Source organism: Ailuropoda melanoleuca, chromosome 7, assembly GCF_002007445.2.
Source record: "Ailuropoda melanoleuca isolate Jingjing chromosome 7, ASM200744v2, whole genome shotgun sequence".
In the NCBI taxonomy this organism is placed as follows: domain Eukaryota; kingdom Metazoa; phylum Chordata; class Mammalia; order Carnivora; family Ursidae; genus Ailuropoda; species Ailuropoda melanoleuca.
In genome coordinates this window covers 16,721,729-16,742,846 of record NC_048224.1, presented here as the reverse complement: position 1 = coordinate 16,742,846, position 21,118 = coordinate 16,721,729, and the positions used below count along the sequence as shown (strand labels likewise).

The 21,118-nt window shown below is 36.0% G+C and overlaps 1 pseudogene; it reads right to left on the bottom strand.

Annotated features, from left to right (window-relative positions):
- Positions 1-19,279: 19,279 nt before the first annotated feature.
- Positions 19,280-20,381, bottom strand: LOC100469846 (annotated as a pseudogene).
- Positions 20,382-21,118: the final 737 nt, after the last annotated feature.

Here is a 21,118-nt window from a genome sequence, read left to right as displayed (position 1 = left end):
TGAGAGCTCTTCTCCTAAGATCAGAAACAAGACATGGATGTTCACTCTCCCCACTTTTATTTAACATAGTACTGGAACTCCTCGCCATAGCAATCAGACAACAAAAAGAAATAAAAGGTATCCAAATTGGTAAAGAAGTAGTAAAACTTTCCCTATTTGCAGATGACAGGATAATATACTGCGAAAACCCAAAAGACTCCACCAAAAACTACTAGAACTGATAAATGGATTAGTCAAGTTACAGGACACAAAATCAACGTGCAGAAATCTGTTGCATGCCTACACACTAATAATGAAGTAACAGAAGGATAAACGAAGAAAAAAAATCCCATTTACAATTATACCAGAAGTAATAAAATACCTAGGAATAAACTTAACCAAAAAGGTGAAAGACCTCATTCTGAAAACCATACAACACTTATGAAAGAAATACAAGATGACGCAAAGAAATAGAAAGTTATTCCATGCTCATGAATTGGAAGAACAAATATTGCTAAAATGTCCATACCACCCAAAGCAATCTACACATTTAAATGAATCCCTATCAAAATACTAATAGCAATTTTTTACAGAACTACAAGAAACAATCCTAAAATTTGTATAGAACCACAAAAGACCCTAAATAGACAAAGCAATCTTGAAAAAGAACAAGAAAACTGGAGGTATCACAATTCCAGACTTCAAATTACATTACAAAATCTGTAATGTAGTAATCAAAATAGTGTAGTAATCTGTAGTAATCACATCTGTAATCAAAAGAGTGTAGTACTATCACAAAAATAGACACACAGATCAATAGAAGAGAATAGAAAACCCAGAAATAAACTCATGATTATATGGTCAATTAATCTTTGACAAAGGAGGCAAGAATATACAATGGGAAAAAGATAGTCTCTTTAACAAATGTTGGAAAAACTGGACAACCACATGCAAAAAATGAAACTGGACCATTTTCTTACACCATATACAAAAATAAAACCAAAATGGATTAAAGGCCTAAATATGAGATCTGAAACCATAAAAATCCTAGAAGAGAACACAGGCAGTAATTTCTCTGACATTGGCTATAGCAACATTTTTTTATATGTCTCCTAAGGCAAGGGAAATACAAGCAAAACTAAACCACTGGGACTATATCCAAATAAAAAGCTTCTGCACAGAAAAAGAAATTATCAACTAAACTAAAAGGCAACCTATGGAATGGGAGAAAATATTCACAAATGACATATCCATTAAAGGGTTAGTATCCAAAACAAAAAAAACTTACAGGACTCAACCCTCTAAAATTAAATAATCCAATTTAAAAATGGACAGAAGATATGAACAAACAGCTCTCCAAAGAAGACACACAGATGGCCAACAGACTTTTGAAAAGATGCTCAACATCATTCATCATCAGGGAAATGCAAATAAAAACCACAATGAGGTATCACCTCACACCTATCAGAATGGCTAAAATCAAAACATGCAAGAAGCCACAAGAGCTGGCAAGGATGTGGAGAGAAAGGAACCTTGGTGCACTGCTGGTGGGAATTCAAACTGATGCAGCTACCGCAGAAAACAGTATGAAGGTTCCTCAAAAAGTTAAAAATAGAACTACCCTATGATCCAGTTCTGGATCGCTATTGGATATTTACCCCAAAAATAAAAAACACTAATTTGAAGGGATACACATACCCCTATGTTTAATGCAGTATTATTTACAATAACTTAATTATGGAAACAGCCCAGGTGTCCATTGACAGATTAATGGATACAGAAAATGTGGTATATACACACAACAGAATATTATTCAGTCATAAAATATAATGAAATCTTGCCATTTGTAATGATAAGAATGGCGCTAGAGAGTATAATGCTAAGCAAAATAAGTCAGAGAAAGACAAATACCATGCGATTTCACTCATATATAAAATTTAAGAAACAAAACAAATGAGCAAAGGAAACAAAAAGAGAGAGAAACCAAGAAACAGATTCTTAACTATAGAGAACAAACTGATGGTTATCAGAGGGGACGTGGGTAGGGGATGGATAAAATAGGCGATGGGGATTAAAGAGTACACTTTTCATGATGAGCACTGGGTAATGTACAGACCTGGAAAAAAAAATTGGGTAAGGGTATGGCACTAATAGCTACAACCTTCCAAAACAGGAATGAGACGTACCTAATATTTTGAGTATTTTTATCATTAAAATTTTACAAATGAAAGAGATAAGAGATCCTTTATAAGAGACTTCTATCAAGACTGCCTTCATGGCACTGTTACAATACTCCAGTGAGCTGTAATTGGTACTCATCGACCCCCACATTTTTTAACCATATGCACAAATCTTATTTTCCTGTCCTCAAAAATCTTTCTCTTTCAATTATCTTTCATTTTCAAATTTCTCCATATCTACCAAGTCACCTTTTGATTCTCTCTCTCATTTTCCCACCTCTCTCAGGTTTTCTCCATCACAATGTACTGCATAGAGAATTCATATCTGACACAAAAGTAAAACCCTCTCCAAATGGTTCTATAAACTTATTAACATCTGACATTCCAAGGTGCTAGGGAGACGCTGTTTTCCAGAAATATCTGGACACTCTCCTTGGATATAGTTCATGAGAAAAAACCTGAGAGTCAAGAAAATGTGAATTAATAGGTCATCGTTATGGATCTGAACACACATAAATCAATTATCTGGAGATGAACAGAGTATGGAGAAATAGGCAGGCGATGGCACTTAAGAGAACACATATATGGAAAGCCAGTAAGATGTACTAGAGTTGAGATCAAACTCAAAGAAGACATGAGAAGAGCCAGAAGCTAGATTTTGATCATCTCTCCTCTTTACATGCCATCTTGTAATGTTTCTATTATGCATGGAGTGAAGTCAAGGGTAAAAACTCAAAACTTAGAATTTTCTAAAACAAAATGCTATAATTTTCCAGTCATGTCATTTATTTGTTAATCCAAATGAAATATCAAGATGTCTTCCGCATCATTTTAGGGAATGTAGTCAAAGGTCCACCTTTATATATCTGCCACCTTAAACACTCTTCTAAACTCCCGTAGTTCCATGTTTAGGAGGTTAAAATAAGTATGAAGAGATTTAAACTATGTACTAACTAAGCCTGTTATGCAGAATAAATAAAATTTTATTAAACCTCTACAGAAATCTCCTCTAAGGTAATGATTGGCTAGTTCCTAATCAAGTGAATTTGATCTCAGTATATCTTTCCTTTGATCACATTTGCTGTTGACCTCCAAATGTCAGCACAAGAATTCCTTCTTCCTGACCCCAACTGAGAGGCTTTGGTGTTCTTGATCTCCATTCAGGTCTGATCCTGGTCTAATAATGAGACTCAGAGTTCTTTTATTTTACGTATTAATCTTGAATTTTCTTTAAACTGTGGTTAATCCTATGATAGTTCTTCAGTGTTAAAATTCTATGCATGTCCAATCAGAACAGTGAACATAAATTATTTTAGTGACTTTACACCAAAGGAATAGTTGCAAACATTTTGATAGCATGAAGTATTTCATTTCTCACTGATGTGCTAGAGCTAATATGAAAAGTATAGGACACGGGTGCCACTTTAATAAAAACACAGAGAGATTACATAAAACTACCTAACTTTTCTATAGCTTAATTTCTTACTTTGGCCATTTACTTTACCGTACATGTGATACGAAAAAGAAAACACTGCAACCTGAGATTTCAACCCAATCTCTTTTCACATGAGAGTTCTGTTGAAAAAAAATCTGAAAAGACAATTCATGATTTAGGCAAAAGGCTGCATTTTGCTCAGAAGTTTCATTCCCTCATTCAAAAAGATTTTCATGGAAAGAGAACTATGATGGTGAGACTTTGCATTTTAATTATGTCTTACTCTTTATCACAGTGTATTTTTATCAGAAAGTGGCATTTACTGATTTTGAGATACTTATTTCTTTTTTTTTGTTTTTTTGTAGGTTTTTTTTTTTTTTGCAATATTACCTGCACTTTTAGAAATTATGAGGGCTTCTAGCTTATCTAGGATATTCTACACCAGTAAAGGCAATGGACTTGTGTTTGCTTAGGAGCCATTCCCATTATAAAAACTATTACTAAATATTTCTGTACTACTTCTTTATTTGATCAAGTTATTGAATCTTTTCATTTTAACAATCTGGAAGAATTTCCCATTGTAGGATTTTTCTATCAGTAAACTTTGAAAGTGTTACACCTTCCTGGATTTATATTTGCTATTCCACAGGAGTGTCAAAAGCAATCTGAGGTCCAGCAAATGATGAAGTCCATTGTGTATAGTTATGAGTTCTTCATTTTCTATCCTGCCAAGTCCCTGCTTAGTTGTTTTGCATTCTCTTATTGTCCTCCTGGTATTTTCAGTTTTATTTCAGTTTATTCCTCTGTGGATCTTTTTAAAAGAGTTAGACATTAAATTAAATGTTTTATACTTTATTCCACATAGAGTTCATCTCATTTTTTAGCTATCCTTTCCTATTTTCAGTTTTATTTAAAAAAATATATATATATATATATCCTCAGAACTAGATCAGCTATTTGAAATGTTTTCTTTAGAAGATTTTTAAATGTTTCTTATTACTTATTTTTTTAACTTATTTCTAAGAATAAAGTCCTATTTTAAGTACTCTTTTTATGAAGTGTAAAGACTGAGTGGGTAGTTTGTGAATCTTTGCATTAGGTAACCACATCTCTATGCAGATAAAATTAAAGCCATGATAACACCTAGTTCATTTCACTCCATTTCTACCTGCTCTTTAAAAGCATCGAACTCTCCAATAAATTTTCCAAAATGTTCTAGTCCTCTCAAGTCAATTACCTTATGTTGATCTGTGAAGAAGTCCTATTGGCTACCACGTGTCATCTAACACAAGTAGTCCAGAACACTGCTGGACCTATTGACTGATATTCCATAAACAATCCAATACTAATTTAGATTCAGCTTGCATTTTCAAGTTGAGGTCACTTGGAAATAATAAACAAATGGAATAATCTGTCTATTTTTCAAAGAGAGTATGGTAATTTCGGATCCATTTCCAGAATTATGTTTAACACTGCCTCTTAGAGACTGGTGGGAAAATATCTACACAAAGAAGCAATAAATTTCTTAAGTCCCTGTCTCCAAAAGATAAATATTTTATAAAATCACTTCCACTGATTTGACTGGGAAGATTCCCATTAGTGCAAACATCAAGCTGTGTTGTGATAGTTTGCTCCTTCATTTAATAGAGCTAAATATACATTCTACCCCCATTGACTACTGAGCCAAAGCACAGACCAGTAAAAATCAGCAAGCCATTCAAAATAAGATCATGCAAGCAGATTCATCCTAAATTGGGCATAAAATTATTACATTTTAGGAATATTAGATACTGCTAAAGCATTCTTTGGGAATGAGAGTGGACACCAAAAACCAAAACATATATGTTGACAGTTATTTTGTTTTTAGAATCTTGATTTTCAGCTCAATTTATTTCTTCACATTATATAAGGCTTGATTTCCTAGGGGAGTTGGCAGTCAGTAGACTGCCAAATAATATTCCTTAATAAGACTTGGCATTGGTGTTTCTAAATATAATATGTATATATAAATGCTCACCCTTTTAAGAAAAATCTAATATCTTTTTTAGAAGTTCATAATCTTTATGTAAACTGTCCAGAGAATGCTTGAATTTTAGTATTTTGTATTTTTCTTACTTTTTTCAAGTTTTAATATAAATTCTCATAGTTAACATACAGTGTAATATTAGTTTCAGGTATACAATATAGTAATACAACACTTCCTTACAATACCCAGTGCTCATCACAACAAGTGCACCCCTTAATCCCTACCACCTATTTAACCCAGCCACGTAACATCTCCATTCTGGTAACCGTCAGTTCGTTCTCTACAGTTAGTAAGCTAAATTTCATTGTTCTGGATGAAGGTGCTCTGAAGATCTAATAAATTATACCAAACAGAAAAGTATTCAGACTCTCATTTTTTTTTCAGACTCTCATTTTTAAGTACAGAATGTTGTTTCCTGGGGCACCTGAGTGGCTCAGTTGTTAAGCATCTGCCTTCGGCTCAGGTCTTGATCCCAAAGTTCTGGGATCGAGACCCGCTTTGGACTCCCTGCTCTGTGAGAAGCCTGCTTCTCCCTCCCCCACTCCCCCTGCTTGTGTTCCCTCTCTGGCTGCCTCTCTGTCAAATGAATAAATAAAATCTTAAAAAAAAAAAGGAATGTTGTTTCCTATGAAAAGTAAAATGAGGAGATATTATCCTAATTGTACAGTGGCATTTACTTTCTTATAATAGTCTGATATTTAACTGACAATGCAGAAGTGCTGATCGTCTCTCTCTTTCAAACCTCCCCACCCCCCCCAAAAAAAAGATTTCAAATTTGTCCTGTAGGAAGCGAAATGGCCTGTAAATATCACTGTCTTGGTTTTATGGAAGTTTAGGCTGTACAGAAACAATGGTTTTCTAGACATCAATTTATAAGCTCTTGAATCGGAAGGGATAGCCTACATCCTTTTGATATATGATGAACGTGAGGTCCTAAAACAACAAGGTACTTCTGCTAGGACCTTGGCAGGACAATATGGAGAAGTGAGTTTAAGTTCTGTCTCCATTAAATTCTGTTAGATTTTGGTAGACTGTATTATATCTGTTAGCCTCAGTTTTCCTTCACTTATAAAATGATAAAAAATTTTAAAAAACTGAAGCTAACAAATAGTAAACAGTCTCCTTCCTTAGTGTTATTTTAATAAAATTTAAATTAAAGCTTATATAAGCAACACACTATACAATAAATTTTAAAACCCTGTTACTGATTTCTGTGGTTCAAGCATGGATGTTATGAAAATTTCGTGATGAATTAATTTCTCTGTAGATTCTCGGAACTAAATATCCAACAATATACTCACCATCCCCAAGCAGATGCCCTGAAAGAGCCTACCATGTGAGCCAAAAGAACACAGAAATTTCCTTTAGGGGGAAAACACTGAGCCCATCCTGCAACACAAATTTCAATAGAAAATAATTCTAGCTCCCAATTTCTTAAGTCAGAAACAGCAAAGTGTTGTTGGGTTGACCTCTTGAACATCTCTATAATTGGTACAATTTTTCTCTTTACAGACATTATCCTATCTACATCAACTGCATTTATTACTTGAATTAGTATTCCAATAACTAAAAGGTAGTCCTATCCCCAGTTTTGCCCATTTTAACCCATTCCATAAAATATAGCTTGTATGTGCTTTCTAAAATGCAAATCTGGTTATTTCACTGGCCTGCTTCAAATGGTAAAATAGGTCCACCTTTCCTTTAGATAAACTCCAATATTTAATAGTTACATATTGGTATGGACTTAATGTTTGTGTGCTTTCCCCCCAAATTCATGTTACAGCCCTAACACCCAATGCGATAGTATTAGGAAGTAGGGTCTTCCAAAAACCATACGTTACCTTGGAATTAACTTAACCAGAGACCGTAAAGGACCTATATCCTAGAAACTATAGATCACTTTTGAAAGATATTGAGGAAGACATAAAAAGATGGAAAAATATTCCATGCTCATGGATTGGAAGAATTAACATAGTTAAAATGTCCATACTACCCAGAGCAATCTACACTTTCAATGCTATCCCGATCAAAATACCGAGGACATTTTTCAAAGAACTGGAACAAATAGTCCTTAAATTTGTATGGAACCAGAAAAGGCCCCGAATCTCCAAGGAACTGTTGAAAAGGAAAAACAAAGCTGGGGGCATCACAATGCCGGATTTCGAGCTGTACTACAAAGCTGTGATCACAAAGACAGCATGGTACTGGCACAAAAACAGACACATCGACCAATGGAACAGAATAGAGAACCCAGAAATGGACCCTCGGCTCTTTGGGCAACTAATCTTTGATAAAGCAGGAAAAAACATCCGGTGGAAAAAAGACAGTCTCTTCAATAAATGGTGCTGGGAAAATTGGACAGCTACATGCAAAAGAATGAAACTTGACCACTCTCTCACACCATACACAAAAATAAACTCCAAATGGATGAAAGACCTCAATGTGAGACAGGAATCCATCAAAATTCTAGAGGAGAACATAGGCAACAACTTCTATGACATCGGCCAGAGCAACCTTTTTCACGACACATCTCCAAAGGCAAGAGAAATAAAAGATAAAATGAACTTATGGGACTTTATCAGGATAAAGAGCTTCTGCACAGCCAAGGAAACAGTCAAAAAAACTAAGAGACAGCCCACGGAATGGGAGAATATATTTGCAAAGGACACCACAGATAAAGGACTGGTATCCAAGATCTACAAAGAACTTCTCAAACTCAATACACGAGAAACAAATAAACAAATCATAAAATGGGCAGAAGATATGAACAGACACTTTTCCAATGAAGACATACAAATGGCTAACAGACACATGAAAAAATGTTCAAAATCATTAGCCATCAGGGAAATTCAAATCAAAACCACACTGAGATACCACCTTACGCCAGTTAGAATGGCAAAGATAGACAAGGCAAGAAACAACAATTGTTGGAGAGGATGTGGAGAAAGGGGATCCCTCCTACATTGTTGGTGGGAATGCAAGTTGGTACAGCCACTCTGGAAAACAGTGTGGAGGTCCCTTAAAAAGTTAAAAATTGAACTACCCTATGACCCAGCCATTGCACTACTGGGTGTTTACCCCAAAGATACAGACGTAGTAAAGAGAAGGGCCATATGCACCCCAATGTTCATAGCTGCATTGTCCACAATAGCCAAATCATGGAAGGAGCCGAGATGCCCTTCAACAGATGACTGGATTAAGAAGCTGTGGTCCATATATACAATGGAATATTACTCAGCTATCAGAAAGAACGAATTCTCAACATTTGCTGCAACATGGACGGCACTGGAGGAGATAATGCTAAGTGAAATAAGTCAAGCAGAGAAAGACAATTATCATATGATTTCTCTCATCTATGGAACATAAGAACTAGGAGGATCGGTAGGGGAAGAAAGGGATAAAGAAAAGGGGGGTAATCAGAGGGGGGAATGAAACATGAGAGACTATGGACTGTGAGAGGCAAACTGAGGACTTCAGAGGGGAGGGGGTGAAAAAAAAAAGGAAGTAGGGTCTTTTGGAGGTAATTAGGTTCAGATAAGGTCATGATGGTAGAGTTCCCATGATAGGATTAGTGTCGTTAGAGGAAGTGTAATAACACTACTAGGGCTTCCTGTCTCTGCTTGTGAGGACACTGAGAGAATATAGCAGTCTGCAAATCAGGAAGAGGGCTCTTCACCAGGATCTAAATCTGCAAATCTTGATACTGGATGTCCTAGCCTCCAGAACTGTGAGGAATAGATGTCTATTGTTTAAGCCACGTAGTCTATGGCATAATGTTAAAGCAGTCTTAGAAGACTAAGACAATAAATTGCACCAAGAAGTACACATGTCACTGTGACAAATACCTAAAATTGTGGATGTGGCTTTGGGCCTGGGTAATGGACAGAGGCTNAAAGTTAGGCTGGGTGTTCAAGAACTTGGAATGAACATGATTGGAAAATTGGTGACAAAGAGGTCTTATGTAGCCCGTACAGATTACTAATACAACCTTCCAAGTGGTCCTCCTATGTACAGTTTCATCCCATTCTAATCCAGTCTCTAAAAATTAGCCTTAAAAGATTTTAAAACTTCTGATTATTTCACTGCTCTTCTTGAAATACTAAAAAGGCCTCCCATCTCTTTCTTCCCAAACTCTTTAACATAGCTTACATATTCTAACCACTTACTCTCCGACTCCAGTTTCTCTGTCGTCTTCCATATTATTACTTTCCATGGAAGGGGTGGGGGGAGGCTATCATCTCCATTTATTCATGATTATCCTTTCTTCTTGAAATCCCCTTGGTACATGCCATCTTTAAATCACTTAAATACCAGTTTAGACATTATTTCCTCTGGGAAGATAATTTGATCCATCTTCCCATCTTCAGATAGACATGCCTTTTACATGTATTTATACCGTAGACTATATTTCTACATAACCATTCAAGTCTTATTCACACCTCAGATTCTAGACTCAATTCTACAAGCAATAAAAAAGGGTGGAGATATTTGCCCCTACAATCACTTCTGTTTCTTCTTCCTATAATTAACTTCTTTCCAGAACAACTCAGAATTGCAGTGAATTTTTTTTTTCCTAGTGGAGACTAGTGCAAAGTAAGCCTCATCATTTGGTTCTAACAAGCTAAACATTAAATAGTCAGATCATCAGAACATTTCACAAAACTGAGTAAATCATGGGTATCCATAGTCACCTTACTGAACATACACACTCCATTTGTAAGTGCATGTGTGCATGTGGCGTATATATTAACAGATATAAAATTTCAATGTTGAAGGGACCTCAAAAGACACTGAGATCTATTCTTAATTTCAACAAAATGTCTTCCAAGTGATTGTGCATTTATGCTTTAACATCTCCAATCACTGAAAACTCAACATCACTAAGACAATTCACTCCAATATTAATTATTTCTGACATAGAATAATCAATGGCATATCAGGTCAAAATTTCTCTCCTTATAGTTTTAATATAGTTTTATTCAGTAAAGGCTGTATTTCCCAAGTTTTCTCCCTTTTACAATAGTCCTTTCAGTATTTAAAGGCAGTGATTGAGTTTTCCAGAGCATCAGCCCTCTTTTCTAAGTATGTGTCTTCATATTGCACATATTAAACAGTATATAGCTGCTTTGGAGAAAGAAAGGAAGAAAGAGAGGGGGGAAGGGAGAAAGAGAGGATGTGGAGTGGGAGAGGGGCACACACGAAACAAGACAGTTGGCTCTTTATTTGAAAGAGAGGGTTAGAATAACTATATATGGAAAAAAAAACAGTCTGGGGTATTCTTTGTTTTAATCATCCCAATTAAAAGACATTATGGCCTATACAATTAAGGATGCAGAAATTTTCCTTGAGAAGTTAGTTAAATAAATAGCTACATATAAACTGGGTACAAGAAATCATTTGCTTTTCCTAGGAATAAGAAAAAAAGGTTATTTTCAGATGAATCTATTTACGTATTTTTTTTTTGCCATTGTCTTTGGTTTTCTTCTATAATTTCCCTCACAAGCAATTGCTATTAAATCTCCTTGAAATGCAACACTGGTAAATTTTAGAAAAGTAAAATCCAACAGCTTTTGGATATTTTCACCTTTCATTTTTGGAATTTGTTTGGGTGACTAAGGCAAGCAGATGCTTCTTTACATCATGTAAAGACTGAAGCAGATTCAAAGCTCAGTGCAAATGGCCGTGCATATTCATCATACTCTCTAGTTATAAATGGCAGAGGCAACAGTGATCATGTTGATTAGCAATAGGCATCTGGTACTCAGGATCATTAAGAGGTTATGAGAATGTTCTAGGTGTCCTTGAGTCTAGAAAAAGAAGGTATGGTGAAAACAGACATAAACTGTCTATGGACAAAAAAATTCAACATCCATATTCATCTCTCATATACATTTATCAAAGGTGATATAAATTAATACATTTACTATGAAGTAACCAATGGTTGTTAACATATTTTGGCAATATTATTATGAAACAGGACCAGCCAAAGGAAGCTTAGCATGACTCATAAGGATTGCTATGTTATTGATTACAATGTTAAATGGTGACATCCAAAGAACAAGTCATGGAGTTAATCACTACCAAAAGACATTTTTGGTATCATAGACATAGGATTATATAGATACCCTCTATAACTTTCATACTATAACTGGATAGGAAGAAAGAGTTCATACCATTACTGCTTATTCTAGAAGTCCCAGTTTATCATCGAGAAGCCTCTCCAAGATTATTTAAATGAAGGAAGATCTCAGGGAAACCTGATGTTTTCTTTTATTTGAGAAAAACAGGAATTGTTGTATATAAAAGTGGCCAAACCACCATGGAATATGAACATGTAAATGGGGGGAAGCAATATCTAGATACCATAAACCGGACTTTGCTCTTATTTATCCACTTTTTAAAGTTAATATTGAGGCCACAGCTAAATCAACATGAATGTTTTTATACTCGTTGGTAATAGAGCAAACACAATCAGGCTGATTATGTACTTTAAGAGGTGTGAATATTCCTCATACACCCACTACTCCAAACACTGACCATTCATGATGCAGTCTTTTAAAGAGAAGAATATTAAGGAGGGTGCGTATTGCATGGAGCACTGGGTGTTATATGCAAACAATGAATCCTGGAACACTACATCAAAAACTAATAAGGTACTGTATGGTGACTAACATAACATAATAAAAAAACTTAAAAAAAAANAATGAATCATGGAACACTACATCAAAAACTAAGGATGTACTGTATGGTGACTAACATAGCATAATAAAAAAACTTAAAAAAAATATATATGCCTCCACTTTATAAAGAAATTATAAATTATAAATTTCTCTGCTTCTAATTTGATAATGAAATAGAAAGAGAAAAGATGCTTCTCCACTTATTAATTGAACTAAAGAAAGCATAAACATATGATTGGGTGAGAAAGATCTGTAGGCCAAGGTCAGCCCTTTTCTGAGATTCTGAGGCTAGACCATAATTTCAGTTGTCTTGCAGCTCTGTTTCTGTCCACCCATACTAAATTTGGGTGACCCACCTAAATAATCACCCAATTCTGACCTTAACTCCAAGCTCCATTTCATATCTCATGTACTCAACACCCTGAAGATATCCCTTTCATGTTAATGTGAAAAATTATGTTATTGCATATGCCAAGCACTGTGCACACACAGTTTTATATAATCCTTACAACATCCCTGTGAATGGGTATCATTAGCCCATTTTCCATAGTAAGAACAGAAAGTCAAAAATGTTAAATAACTTAATATCCTACAAATTGTAAACTGTAGGGTCTAGATCCAAATATGGTACTGTATGACTCCACAGTACCATGCTTTATCTACTAGAGATCAAAGACAGAGATATGACTTACTTGTTTCACTGGGCCCCAGGTGTATACCTTATATCATGAGTAAAGAAAATTCTTCTATAAAGGGACATGGAGCAAATATTTTCAACTTTGTGGGGCAGATTATCTTCGACACAATTACTAAACTGCTGTTATAGCATAAAAGAGGCCATAAACAAATGAACATGGCTGTGTCTCCTTAAAATTTAATTTTAAGGAAAACTTACTTTTAAGGAAATATTATCAGTGGGCCAGATTTGGCCATGGGATGTAGTTTTATGAACCTTATCTCATACCATTTCATAAAATGTTCAGCTTGATAAGCAATCCACCAAAAATTATTTCATACAATAGAGTTTTTATTCAGAACATACTATACATAACCCATGTGTTTTTATTCAGAACATACTATACATGTGTTTTTATTCAGAACATACTATACATAACCCATGTAAGAGCTTTCATTCATGATATCATATAAGCTTGGTCGACATCTGGAGTCAGCATGAAGGTCTCAATGCCACGTTTAGAATGAAACCTCAAACATAAGTCAGAAACCCACACTCTTGACATGGATGGGGTCATGGCGCAGAGGCCATCCTCAGTGTATTTGAGGATAGTCTGGGAATCATTATCAGGCTTTCTCTTTATTAGCATACCCAAGCTTCCTTATATTTTATAGCATGATATCCTGAAATTGAACTTCTCTATGTTAAAATGTCAAGATAGAATGAGTAACATGATAGTATTTGGTCTGTGCTAAGAGAGAAAGAAAAATACGTGCATAACACATATATGAATAGTTATTTAAAAGACAAATTACATGTGGTTATATACTAACGATTGGAAACAAAATTCATTTGAGAATTTTTAGTGATGTTTATTGTTGTCAAATAGGAGAGGCATTTTCATTTGATGAAAATGATTCAGATGCTTTGCCTTCAGAGCTGAAATATTTTGCAGAATAATTACCAGCCAAAGCAAGTATTCCACTCAAAGAGAACTGACCTCAAGATGGCCACAAGGCTCCTGTTTCTCTCCGATCAACTGATTTTGTTTCTTCTTGTCCGTATAGTATCTGAGTTTGGTATATTCCTTCATACTTATCATACCTTCAGATCTGCAGATATCACTGTTCTGCTTAATGTTAACAAGATATAATGTAACACAGAGATTACCTTATTGTATTATAATTGTTTTATGAATTTATTCAATTTTTTTTTATAAAATCATTAAGTTTCTGAATCCATCAAATTTTTCATGCATACTTTCCAGAATTGGGGGGGGGAGTAAAATTACATGTGTTAAAGTTTATTTTATGGATTTATAAGTTTAAGAGCTCTTAGGACACATTCCTCATGATTGTGTCAAGTCCCATGTATATGTGTGCACGTATGCATTATGCCATCCAAAAGAGAGTTTCCACTGTGCTTTTCTTTCTTTCATGTTCTTACACCATTTTGTGAAGATTTCTGACACACTGAGTTACCTAATGAAACATGACATGTTTAATTAACTGTTTAATATTACTCTTCCATGATAGATTAGAAAATCCATGAAGGTAAGAATGATATTTTTCTTATTCCTGCTGTGTTCTCAGACATAAGTACAATGTCTGAGACATAGTAACCACTTAATAAATAAATAATTGTTGACATAACAAATTGAACGATCTGTTTTTATTTAGATGAAGCATAAAGAAAAAAAACTATGCCCCAAACACTCTTTACACAAATAACCTTCAGTGAATAACGTCTGCAGCAAAGTTATTATCTCATTTCATTTTCAAGACTAATTTTTTATCTTTTTTTTTTCTTTTCTGGAGGTTGCTGATAATCCATCCTACAGGCATGCGCCAAAGAAGAAAGAATGCATTCATCTGGATCCTGCACTTTGTCAAATTGGAGAATCAGTCTTCAGCTGCTGTCAGTTTCAATGGTTGCACTGAAACTGCTCAATTAAGCCTCTGATAGAGTATCAAGTAGATTGCCACTTTGGGTTACTGGATCAATAATAATAATTCCTTGTATTTGTATAGCAAGCACTTATACTTGCAAAAAGTACTTTCACATTTATTGTCTAATCTTATCCTTCCAAGAATGTGACCAAATAGGAGAGTAAGATCACCTTTTCCGTTTCACGAATGAGGACAGTTCAGGACTGGTGACGTTAACTGGCATTGTCAGCAGAGATAGAACAAAGTCTAAGACTCTAGGCTTCCCACATCTGAGTTAACTGCTTTGTTCACCGGATAACCCTGCCCCATGACATAATACCATTTATGACGTACACATAACTTTATTTAAGTTCAGTAGCAGAACCACAGTTAACCATTTATTTACCATTTCTAAGAAGACAAAAATGATGAGGATAAAGCCCAGGAATTTAATGATCTGCCACCAGATCAGAGACAGCATTGCAAGGGAGACAATGTGGTGCTGTGAAAGATCACAGGCCTTGAAAGCAGACACATGTGGATTCTATGCCCAGCACTGGGACATACTAAATTTCATGGCCACATCTAAAAATAAGGCTTTAAGTTATGGCTACTAGAAGGTTTGTTTTGTTTAGATTTGTTTTGAGGATTAAATGTGATAATGTGTGTGGAAGGAGGCATTTTAGCAGCAAATCCATTTTTATTTACCTTGTCTAAGAATACTAGACACCTTCCCAATGTCCACTTGCCTCTTCTATATCATCCATATCAACAATACAAATCTAACTTGATAGTGATGACATTGTATTCACTAAAAGTTTGCTTCCCAGACTTCAGATAAATGGAGCGGTGATGGACATGGCTTTGAAGGGTAAAATGAGAGGTAAAAGTAAGTTGTCTTGTAAGATTTACATGCATGTGAGACACAACACATGCCTTTCTTCCTTTGCTCTTCCCTACTTCTTGCCTGGCACCTGAACATGCAGCCACCTGTCATCACAAGGTGGCACAACTACATGCTGAGGATGGCTGATGGAATGACAGAGGGATCCTAAGCCCTGATTGCATCATGTCCTACCCCTTAACCCCCTACATTCAAATCTTCATTTTGTGACAAAGAATAAAGATACTAATTGTTTAAGTCGCTGTTTGGGGGAATTTCTTTAATGGCCAAACAAAATTTTCATCTCATATAACCAATTTCCTTTTATTCAATTTCTTTAAAGGATTTCATAATCCACCTTGCATACACAATTGGTTTAACATTTTTTAAATAAAAATAAATAGATGATATGTTGATGTGCCCTGGGTCAGCTACTATGCTAAGAACATGCCGCAGTAACAAAATTACAGATGAAGTTAGAATTCAAATTCAGGTGGGTGTATTTGATCCAGAACATGAGCTTTTCCCATGATTTAGTGTCCAGTGTAGCGTAAGTGTTGGTTTTTTGATTTGCCATCTATGTGACAGTGCCAGACATATATCTAAGTGCTTGATTTGACATTACATAATTAAATCCTTACAAAACCTCNTAATGATCTGCCACCAGATCAGAGACAGCATTGCAAGGGAGACAATGTGGTGCTGTGAAAGATCACAGGCCTTGAAAGCAGACACATGTGGATTCTATGCCCAGCACTGGGACATACTAAATTTCATGGCCACATCTAAAAATAAGGCTTTAAGTTATGGCTACTAGAAGGTTTGTTTTGTTTAGATTTGTTTTGAGGATTAAATGTGATAATGTGTGTGGAAGGAGGCATTTTAGCAGCAAACCCATTTTTATTTACCTTGTCTAAGAATACTAGATACCTTCCCAATGTCCACTTGCCTCTTCTATATCATCCATATCAACAATACGAATCTAACTTGATAGTGATGACATTGTATTCACTAAAAGTTTGCTTCCCAGACTTCAGATAAATGGAGCGGTGATGGACATGGCTTTGAAGGGTAAAATGAGAGGTAAAAGTAAGTTGTCTTGTAAGATTTACATGCATGTGAGACACAACACATGCCTTTCTTCCTTTGCTCTTCCCTACTTCTTGCCTGGCACCTGAACATGCAGCCACCTGTCATCACAAGGTGGCACAACTACATGCTGAGGATGGCTGATGGAATGACAGAGGGATCCTAAGCCCTGATTGCATCATGTCCTACCCCTTAACCCCCTACATTCAAATCTTCATTTTGTGACAAAGAATAAAGATACTAATTGTTTAAGTCGCTGTTTGGGGGAATTTCTTTAATGGCCAAACAAAATTTTCATCTCATATAACCAATTTCCTTTTATTCAATTTCTTTAAAGGATTTCATAATCCACCTTGCATACACAATTGGTTTAACATTTTTTAAATAAAAATAAATAGATGATATGTTGATGTGCCCTGGGTCAGCTACTATGCTAAGAACATGCCGCAGTAACAAAATTACAGATGAAGTTAGAATTCAAATTCAGGTGGGTGTATTTGATCCAGAACATGAGCTTTTCCCATGATTTAGTGTCCAGTGTAGCGTAAGTGTTGGTTTTTTGATTTGCCATCTATGTGACAGTGCCAGACATATATCTAAGTGCTTGATTTGACATTACATAATTAAATCCTTACAAAACCTCTATGAGATAGAGGTGACTATCGCTACATTTTTCAGATGAGGAAGGCAAAGTTTAAAGAGATGAAGAAACTTCCCAGGAGCACACATCTAGGGAGGAGCAGAATTATATAGACTCAAACACAGCAGAATTTGATTCTAAATCCACATTTCTAATGACTACACTGTGCCACCTTGATTCCACATATAGAATGTCAGTGTCCAATTTCTGCTAAGAGAACTTTGAGTACCAAAAAGAGAAAACTTCATCAAGAAAGTCTAGAAGTTTATATCTATGTACAGAGGAGCCTCTTCTGGTTGGGGGAGGCCATACCACATCAACTTTTCACTTGTACTCAAAGCTGTGTTGTAGGGGGTCCATATTAAATCCATAGAATATGATATTCTTCTAGTAAGCCACTAATAATGTAACAGATTTAATACAGCTTAAGAGTCAAATACATTCCTCAGCATATTCTGAGTGGTGTTGGTGGCAGGTATCTACATTTGTAGAAAAGTCCCAGTGTTAACCTTTCAGCCCCTAGGGATAGAGATAAATCAGCCGCCACTACCTCGTACAAAACTATCAGACTTATTTCATTTTTTAAAAAATTCTCTCATGTGAAGCCAGACAGCAGCATTTCTGTTTTCTTCCCCTTAGCATCTGGAATATACATGATCTAGGCTATATTTCTGCAGATTTGGAGCCTAAAATGTCACCACATGCTGCTGCTAATAATAACACATAATAATAACTGCTGCGAAAGTTCTTTAGCTGTCAGCTCTATTTTTATTTCATTTAAAAAATAATAATTTCAATGTCCATTGCTGTGCCTGAGTTCATTTACAAATCAAAAACATATTTTGCATAAAAAAAAAAAGAGCAACATCTAGTTCATTCGGATCTTAAGCCTCAGGCAGGAACTGCCTAGGCTGCTACCAAAGAAAGGTGATGATTTTTAAGTGGTCAAGGATTGAACTAGGGCACCAAAGTAGGTTAGATTCACAGACTCAAAGAAGTGGATAATCCTTGAGTTTATCTGGTTCAAATTTTATCTACTGTATTAATATTTCCTCCTTCAGGACCACACACAAAATGCATAAAATATACCCCATGAAATGATCATTTACCCTGATATTTCCATGTATAGGAAATTTATTCTAAGCCAGTCAATTCCATTTTAAGAGTCTTCAAGTCAATGGCAAGGTGTTCCTGTTTCTTTGTTTTGCTCATGCGTATGCTGGGAGTAAACTGCACCCACGTCAGTAGTTCTGTTTCTGAGCTCTATACCAACAGACTCTTCTACACATAACGCTTCAATTATTTAAGAGGACAAACATTTAAGTCCCAAGACTTTGTATTATGCCAAACATCCTATCTATAAAATTTTATTTCTTGGAAAAGTTAAAAACTCCTTTTTCATTCCTGGTACCACTACCACAATTTACAGGGCAATATACCTGATGTAATGAAAAGAAAAAGAAAAAGAAAAATCTACAATAGATGAAAGACCTCAAGAATGTACACCTAATTGATGCTACATTGCTTTAATCAATAGCCACATGTTTTGCAAACTGTGGCTATGACAGTCTGGACCAAGAAGGGGCTCCTATTTAAGCTTTAGTAACTTTTCTCAATATGGATCATGGTTCCTTCTGTGGCAGATTTCTACAGTTCCTCTAATGCATTTGGGATGACCTCTCAAAGTAACCTGCAGCTTTCCTGACAACTCCTCACTCTCTCTCCTGCTAAGGACTAGAGCCCTTTACTTCTGAGGGGTTTTTTTAGTAATTTCTGCTACCATACCCACCACTCTACCACCAATCCATAACTACCACCATATGGACTTCCTAAGCCTCTTCGACCCAAACTGCCCCCCTTCATGTGTCCCCATAATTTCGTTGCTGTTGTCAACCCAAATTCCCAAAATCATTAGAATTTCCACCACCACCATTGTTACCTCCCAAATTTTCTCCTTCACTGTAACCATTGTATCCACCACCACCACCACCATATCTACCTCCTGGGTGTCCTTACTCTGGTTCACCACCACCACTGTCTCCTCTACTGCTATAACCAGGACCACCACCATCATTGCCACCATCACCTCCAAATCCATTAAATCCACCCTCCCCTCCCCATAACTACATTTGCTTCCACCACCTCCACCACCATAGCCTTGTCTTCCACCAAAGTTACCAACATGACCCATAAAGTTGCCAGACCCACCTCCACAACCTCTTCGTGATCCAGAAGACAGCATTTCTTATTTAGAAAGGGCCTATTTCACTTCACAATTACGCCCATTAATAGCTGGTATTTCTGAACAAAAATTGTATCAACTATCATGATCATCAAAAGTTACCAAAGCCAATCCTCTCTTTTTTCCACTCTGTCTTCCATAACTTCTATGGTTTTAAACTTGCCATACTTTTCAAAATTATCTCCCAAATTCTATTCTTCTGTATCTTCTTTCATACCACCAACAAAAACTTTTTTCACTGTTAGATGGGCACCAAGCTTTACAGAATCCTCTCTAGAAACAGCTTTCTTTGTTCCACTAAACAAATGTCCATCAACCTTGTGTTGTGTGGTCAAGCACACATTGCTGCGTCCACCTATTCCACACAGGAGTAAGTCACGAAACCAAAACCCCTGGAAGGTTTTGTTTGGGAGTCTCTTATCACCACACAATCAGTAAGTGTGCCCCATTTTCAAAATGTTTTCTTAAACTATCATCTGTAGTTTCAAAGTTCAAACCACCAATAAACCATTTTCTTGCTGCTCTGGCTCCTCTGGATCATTGACCTCCTCCCTGCGGTGGTATTGACTGCACTGACAGCCAGAATCAGGCTGGGGGCCACCCAGCCATGGTTTTAGCTCCATTTTGAGACCACCTATATATATAATTTGAAATAACTCCACAACATCTAAGATAGAACTTGCTAAGTTGACTTTACAGAAAAAAAACCTATGTTCAAAACTAGGAGAATCCTGCATGTGATGGTCTAAGGACATATAACACTGAAATGAAAGGGACAATTGTAGATCCCAATCATCTTTCCATAAGAGTGATGTAAGGATGGTCTGGATTCTTTCAACATCTGTATTTTCAACAGCAGTCATCACATAAATGCTCCAATTCATCTGACAGTATGGTAGGTGTTCCCCCACCCTATTTAACTCTATCCCTCCTCCTCACTTCTTAGGTCCTCCCCGGAGTTGCAGTCAGTAGTTCACTGCTACTGACCTTTGGAATCTGCCTTTCCCTTTTTGAAATACTCTTAACTCTCATCTTCCATGAATGCACTTACTACTTCCCGGACCTCCCTAGTCAAATTTCATGTTATATAGTCTCAAAAGGCCATAGATCTCTACAAGTACAGCTTATAAAACATATCAACCATCGTTATTTTACATTTGTTCAATAACCATCCATCTATCCATTTAGATTATAAACTCCATAGGGAAGACAGATTGGTTCTGGACTTGCTTATGTGTATCCTCAGCTCTGAGCTCAAATCTTAGTTCATAGTGGGTGATCAGTAAATGTTTGCGGAATAGAAGACTGGATGACTAAGAGAAAAACGAAACAGAATTTTTAGAAAGAACACTAGTGGATT